We start from the raw sequence: 8,282 nt of genomic DNA, 5'->3' as shown, positions 1-8,282 counted from the left end.
TTGGATGGAGAATGACTTTGACGAGTTGAGAGAAGAAGGTTTCAGTTGACCAAACTTCTCAGAGCTAAAGGAGGAAATATGTACCCAGCACAAAGAAACTAAAAACCTTGAAAAAAGAATAGAAGAATGGATAACTAGAATAACTAATGCAGAGAAGTTCATAAACAAACTGATAGAGACGAAAACCATAACACAAGAACTATGTGACAAATGCATAAGCTTCAGTAACTGACTCAATCAACTGGAAGAAAGATTATTAGTGATTGAAGATCAAATAAATGAAATGAAGAAAGAAGTTTAGAGAAAAAAGAGTAAAAAGAAATGAACAAAGCCTCCAAGAAATATGGGATTATGTGAAAAGACCAAATCTACGTCTGATTGGTGTGCGTGAAAGTGACAGGGAGAATGGAACCAAGTTGGAAAACACTCTGTAGGATATTATTCAGGAGAACTTCCCCAACCTAGCAAGGCAGCCCAACATTCAAATTCAGGAAATACAGAGAACACCAAAAAGATACTCCACGAGAAGAGCAACTCCAAGACACATAATTATCAGATTCACCAAAGTTGAAATGAAGGAAAAAATCTTAAGGGCAGCCAGAAAGAAAGGTCAAGTTACCCACAAAGGGAAGTCCATCAGACTAACAGTAGATCTCTCGGCAGAAACTCTACAAGCCAGAAGAGAGTGGGGGCCAATATTCAACATTCTTAAAGAAAAGAATTTTCAACCCAGAATTTCATATCCAGCCAAACTAAGTTTCATAAGTAAAGGAGAAATAAAATCCTTTACAGGCAAGCAAATGCTTAGAGATTTTGTCACCACCAGGCCTGACCTACAAGAGATCCTAAAGGAAGTACGAAACCTGGAAAGGAACAACCGGTACCAGCCATTGCAAAAACATGCCAAAATGTAAAGACCATCGATGCTAGGAAGAAACTGCATCAACTAATGAGCAAAATAACCAGCTAATATCATAATGACAGGATCAAGTTCACACATAACAATATTAACCTTAAATGTAAATGGACTAAATGATCCAATTAAAAGATACAGCCTGGCAAACTGGATAAAGAGTCAAGACCCATCAGTTTGCTGTATTCAGGAGACCCATCTCACATGCAGAGACATACATAGACTCAAAATAAAGGGATGGAGGAAGATCTATCAAGCAAATGGAGAACAAAAAAAAGCAGGGGTTGCAATACCAGTCTCTGATAAAACAGACTTTAAACCATCAAAGATCAAAAGAGACAAGGCCATTACATAATGGTAAAGGGATCAATTCAACAGGAAGAGCTAACTATCCTAAATATATATGCACCCAATACAGGAGCACCCAGATTCATAAAGCAAGTCTTTAGAGACTTACAAAGAGACTTAGACTCCCATACAATAATAACGGGAGATTTCAACACCCCACTGTCAACATTAGACAGATCAATGAGACAGAAAGTTAACAAGGATATCCAGGAATTGAACTCATATCTGCAGTAAGCAGACTTAATAGACATCTACAGAACTCTCCACTCCAAATCAACAGAATATACATTCTTCTCAACACCACATCACACTTATTCCAAAATTGACCACATAATTGGAAGTAAAGCACTCCTCAGCAAATGTACAAGAACAGAAATTATAACAAACTGTCTCTCAGACCACAGTGCAATCAAACTAGAACTCAGGACTAAGAAACTCAATCAAAACTGCTTAACTACATGGAAACGGAACAACCTGCTCCTGAATGACTACCAGGCAAATAACAAAATGAAGGCAGAAATAAAGATGTTCTTTGAAACCAATGAGAACAAAGATACAACATACCAGAATCTCTGGGACACATTTAAAGCTGTGTGTAAAGGCAAATTTATAGTACTAAATGCCCACAACAGAAAGCAGGAAAGATCTAAAATTGACACCCTAACATCACAATTAAAAGAACTAGAAAAGCAAGAGTAAACACATTGAAAAGCTAGCAGAAGGCAAGAATAACTAAGATCAGAGCAGAACTGAAGGAGATAGAGACACAAAAACGCTTCAAAAAATCAATGAATCCAGGAGCTGGTATTTTGAAAAGATCAACAAAATTGATAGACCGCTAGCAAGACTAATACAGAAAAAAAGAGAGAAGAATCAAATAGATGCAATAAAAAATAATAAAAGGGATAGCACCACCGACCCCACAGAAATACAAACTACCATTAGAGAATACTGTAAACACCTCTACGCAAATAAACTAGAAAACCTAGAAGAAACAGATAAATTCCTAGACACATAAACTCTCCCAAGACTAAACCAGGAAGAAGTTGAATCCCTGAATAGACCAATAGCAGGCTCTGAAATTGAGGCAATAATTAATAGCCTACCAACCAAAAAAAGTCCAGGAACAGACGGATTCACAGCTGAATTCTACCAGAAGTACAAGGAGGAGCTGATACCATTCCTTCTGAAACTATTCCAATCAATAGAAAAAGAGGGAATCCTCCCTAACTCATTTTATGAGGCCAACATCATCCTGATACCAAAGCCTGGCAGAGACACAACAAAAAAAGAGAATTTTAGACCAATATCCCTGATGAACATCGATGCAAAAATCCTCAATAAAATACTGGCAAACCGGATTCAGCAACACATCAAAAAGCTTATCCACCATGATCAAGTGGGCCTCATCCCTGGGATGCAAGGCTGGTTCAACATATGCAAGTCAATAAACGTAATCCAGCATATAAACAGAACCAAAGACAAAAACCACATGATTATCTCAATAGATGCAGAAAAGGCCTTTGACAAAATTCAACAGCCCTTCATGCTAAAACATCTCAATAAATTTGGTATTGATGGAACGTATCTCAAAATAATAAGAGCTATTTATGACAAACCCACAGCCAATATCATACTGAATGGGCAAAAACTGGAAGCATTCCCTTTGAAAACTGGCCCAAGACAGGGATGCCCTCTCTCACCACTCCTATTCAACACAGAGTTGGAAGTTCTGGCTAGGGCAATCAGGTAAGAGAAAGAAATAAAGGGTATTCAGTTAGGAAAAGAAGAAGTCAAATTGTCCCTGTTTGCAGATGGCATGATTGTATATTTAGAAAACCCCATCGTCTTAGCCCAAAATCTCTTTAGGCTGATAAGCAACTTCAGCAAAGTCTCAGGATACAAAATCAATGTGCAAAAATCACAAGCATTCTTATGAACCAATAACAAACAGAGAGCCAAATCATGATTGAACTCCTATTCACAACTGCTTCAAAGAGAATAAAATACCTAGGAATCCAATTTACAAGGGATGTGAAGGACCTCTTCAAGAAGAACTACAAACCACTGCTCAGTGAAATAAAAGAGGACACAAACAAATGGAAGAACATACCCTGCTCATGGATAGGAAGAATCAATATCGTGAAAATGGCCATACTGCCCAAAGTAATTTATAGATTCAATGCCATCCCCATTAAGCTACCAATGCCTTTCTTCACAGAATTGGAAAAAACTGCTTTAAAGTTCATATGGAACCAAAAAAGAGCCCGCATTGCCAAGACAATCCTAAGCCAAAAGAAGAAAACTGGAGGCATCACGCTACCTGAGTTCAAACTATACTACAAGGTTACAGTAACCAAAACAGCATGGTAGTGGTACCAAAACAGAGCTATAGACCAATGGAACAGAACAGAGGCCTCAGAAATAATACCACACATCTACAACCATCTGATCTTTGACAAACCTGACAAAAACAAGAAATGGGGAAAGGATTCCCTATTTAAGAAATGGTGCTGGGAAAATTGGCTAGCCATAAGTAGAAAGCTGAAACTGGATCCTTTCCTTACTTCTTATATGAAAATTAATTCAAGATGGATTAGAGACTTAAATGTTAGACCTAAAACTATAAAATCCCTAGAAGAAAACCTGGGCAATACCATTCAGGACATAGGCATGGGCAAGGACTTCATGTCTAAAACACCAAAAGCAATGGCAACAATAGCCAAAATTGACAAATGGGATCTAATTAAACTAAAGAGCTTCTGCACAGCAAAAGAAACTACCATCAGAGTGAACAGGCAACCTACAGAATGGAAGAAAATTTTTGCAATCTACTCATCTGACAAAGGGCTAATATCCAGAATCTACAAAGAACTCAAACAAATTTACAAGAAAAAAACAACCCCACCAAAAAGTGGGCAAAGGATATGAACAGACACTTCTCAAAAGAAGACATTTATACAGCCAACAGACACATGAAAAAATGCTCATCATCACTCGTCATCAGAGAAATGCAAATCAAAACCACAATGAGATACCATCTCACACCAGTTAGAATGGCGATCATTCAAAAGTCAGGAAACAACAGGTGCTGGAGAGGATATGGAGAAATAGGAACACTTTTACACTGTTGGTGGGACTGTAAACTGGTTCAACCATTGTGGAAAACAGTGTGGTGATTCCTCAAGGATCTAGAACTAGAAATACCATTTGACCCAGGCATCCCATTACTGGGTATATACCCAAAGGATTATAAATCATGCTGCTATAAGGACACATGCACACGTATGTTTATTGTGGCACTATTCACAATAGCAAAGACTTGGAATCAACCCAAATATCCATCAGTGACAGACTGGATTAAGAAAATGTGGCACACATACACCATGGAATACTATGTAACCATAAAAAAGGATGAGTTTGTGTCCTTTTTAGGGACATGGATGCAGCTGGAAACCATCATTCTCAGCAAACTATCGCAAGAACAGAAAACCAAACACCGCATGTTCTCACTCATAGTTGGGAATTGAACAATGAGATCACTTGGGACTCTGGAAGGGGAACATCACACACTGGGGCCTATTATGGGGAGCGGGGAGGAGGGAGGGATAGCATTAGGAGATATACCTAATGTAAATGACATGTTAATGGGTGCAGCACACCAACATGGCACATGTATACATATGTAACAAACCTGCACATTGTGCACATGTACCCTAGAACTTAAAGTATTAAAAAAAAAAATAGGACTTGAAAAAAGAAAAAAAAGATGAAAATTAACTTTGGACCAAAAATGTTAACTTGCTATAAAGGCAGGATAAATTTCTAGATTTTTGTTTAAAATGGTATACAATCTACATAAAAAGAAGGCAATGTTTATAACTGTGGTATAAATCACAAGACCAAGTATACATTGAAAGGAAATGTCTTCATGGATTATCCTACAGGTATTTTTTTTTTAATGATCTAAAATGAATTAGCTTGTAAGTTTTACTTTGGGCTGCCAAGCAAAAACAAAACAAAAACAGGGTAAGTAGGCATCCTTTATTTCTGGTATCTCATTTCTTCCCCATTAAATTCATCAATACAAATGTAGGGGAAGAAAGGAGATATCTTTTCTCTTCATCATTAGAGGGTCATGGCTGACACCTGTATAACAAAAGACATGTTAACTAGAGAAATGCATAATGAGAGAGAGACAGAGAGAGAGAGAGAAAGAGAGAAAGAGACAGATGAGAGAGAGAGAGAGAAAAACTCTCATATTTTAGCTTGTTTGCTGAAATCTCCCATCTCCCCTGACTTTCCTCCCATTGCCATTATTATTCCACTTCTGTTTATATTCTTCAACAGTCTATAGTTATTCAACTAATTTTTTGGTCATTCGTTTAATGCCTATTACTTATGGAATGGAAGCTCCATGAAGACAGAAATATAATTTTTCTTGCTAATTGCTATTTCCCAGTACCTACACAAACAGCCATCCACAATAGATAATCAGATATTCATTAATAAATGAGTCACAGATGAAGGATTATAGTTCTGCAGAGCCAAGGATATCACAATATAAAGTCTACACACATGTGTGCACATGTGTGCACTTACACATGTGTGCATGAATATGCACACACACACAAATTTTTTAAAAAAAAGTTTTTTGAGATAGGGTCTCACCCTCTCAACCAGGTTGGAGTGCAGTCGTGCGATCTTGGCTCACTGCAAACTCCGCCTCCCAGGCTTCAGCAATCCTCCCACCTCAGCATCCTGAGTAGCAGGGACCACAATTGTGCCACCATGCCCAGCTAATTTTTGTATTTTTGGTAAAAACAGGATTTTGTCATGTTGTCCAGGCCAGTCTCGAACTCCTAGGCTCAAGTGATCTGCCCGCTTTGGCTCCCAAAGTGTTAGGATTACAGTCATTGAGCCACCGTGCCCAATCAAAAGATGAGAGGTTGCTAACCATAGAAGGAATTAAGACTAAGCTTCCCAAACATAGACACCACAAAGCCACACTAGATGGTTTTATAATCAAAGTCCCAGGTCCTTATTGAGTATTTCTTGAAAATATTATATGGAAAATGAGACATTAAATATAGGTAAGAAAATGTAGAAGTAATATTGCAATAATGAAAATGGAAAGAAAAACAAACTTTTTGTTTATGCTAAAAAGGCATAGGAGAGTCTAAGAACAGAATGAGTTTTTCTGTAACTTGTTTTCTCTGATCTCAATAGGAGCCCGATGTGAAGCATCCTCTATCAAAACATTAAGTCACAGTTAATAACAACTATTTACTGAGCTCCTATACATGTCAGACTCTGTGCTTTGTGCTTTACATGAATTCTATGTGAATTCTCATAACTTTATTGAATTGCTAGGACTATTATCCTCATTTTGAAGATTAGATAATCTAAAATCATTGACCTCAACAGATCATAGAATCAAGAATATTTCAACAAGTCATATCCTGGGCTTAGTTTTAAAAGACACTGTAAATTTTACCACTGTGCTTAATCATTTATGAATCTAGTTTAACTTCTGTCTCTTGTTGGAGGAAAGAGAAACTATGTAGTGCTTGGTTAATTAAGAGAAAAAACATCTTTCCCCATTATTCATGCAGAAATGTCAGTTATTAAAGATGAGTACGGGAAGCGACAGAAAAGATTACCTCTGAGTGATGGAAGAGAGTGATCTGGAACTCTCATTCATTCATTCATTCATTCATTTTATCAATTTTTAATTTATTCATTGTCTACCAATTACCAAGCAGTATGCTATATGCCAGACATATAAAGATGAATAAAATGCACTCACTGCTCTACAGATAGTTACTGACATTTGAGTAGATAGACAAACCAATAATCAATATATGCTCCGATAACTCTTATTATAGATGGTATTTATAGAATGCTTTTCAAGAGTTAAATACATACCCAATTTCTAAGTAAACATGGCAGTGCAGAATAAACCATCATCAGATGCTTTTATGAGCCACTAGTGAAATGTTAAAGGCACAATTTATTAAATAAATAAGGACTACACATTTTGGTATATAAATACATAATAGAAATAAACTTTTCAAATGTAAATAGAAAAATACATATTACCATGAAACAAGAACATATATTTTCTTAAGGTTTGGCTGTCTACAAACCTATTTGTCTTCCCCAAATCATACATTGTTAATTATTTTTGACATAAACCCGTCAGATTAATGCTTGCTCTCATGCCAAACTTCATCTCTGATTGTCTGAAGTTAATTCCTAGGTACAACTGCCTGACAGATGGTTTCAACTTTTACATTCTCACAATAAAGAGAAAAGTTTACCCTTTTCCAGCATACTATCTAAATTTGATTTCCAATAATTCTTAAGGATAAAATTAGCTTTTAGACTAGATAGCTATGAAATGTCCAGCATATCTATGCAATATATTTGACAATTGCTTTGCAAGTCAAGTGATATTTTTACACTGACAAGTCAAATTTAAAGAAGCTTTTCAAACTACCATGGTCAGAAACATAAGCACTTGCTGTATTTGTAAACACAAACACTCAACAAAAGCATTTCCATTGTCTTTTAGGTCACCCCAGAATTAGAAAAAAGAAAAAGCATTTCCATTTCTGAAATATTTTTAATTTTTATGTAAGGCATTTACAGTCTATTTACTCTTTATTCAAATATATTTTTCTTCTTTGCTATCTGTACAGCACCAATTATTATATACTCCTGTATGGCTTAACCAACTTTAGTTAAATGTCAGTATAATTTCTGTATTCAGTCTTTAATATTCTCTTTTCCATTTCAGTTGTGTATATTTTATGCTGTCCCAGATCTTTAGAGATTAAAGCTTAAAAGTTAAAGAATATTTTTGGAAGAAAGAAAGGGTGAGTAAAAAAAAAAAATATTTTCACAACACTCAAATTTTGTATAACACATCTTTTCTTTGTGCTTTACCTAGCAGGCTTAATTTGATTTCAGGGCTTCCTTTGAAGCAAGCATTTCAGAACGTCTCTGACCTGTTCTG

This window comes from Chlorocebus sabaeus, chromosome 22 (assembly GCF_047675955.1).
Source record: "Chlorocebus sabaeus isolate Y175 chromosome 22, mChlSab1.0.hap1, whole genome shotgun sequence".
NCBI lineage: Eukaryota > Metazoa > Chordata > Mammalia > Primates > Cercopithecidae > Chlorocebus > Chlorocebus sabaeus.
This window is presented reverse-complemented; position numbering follows the sequence as displayed.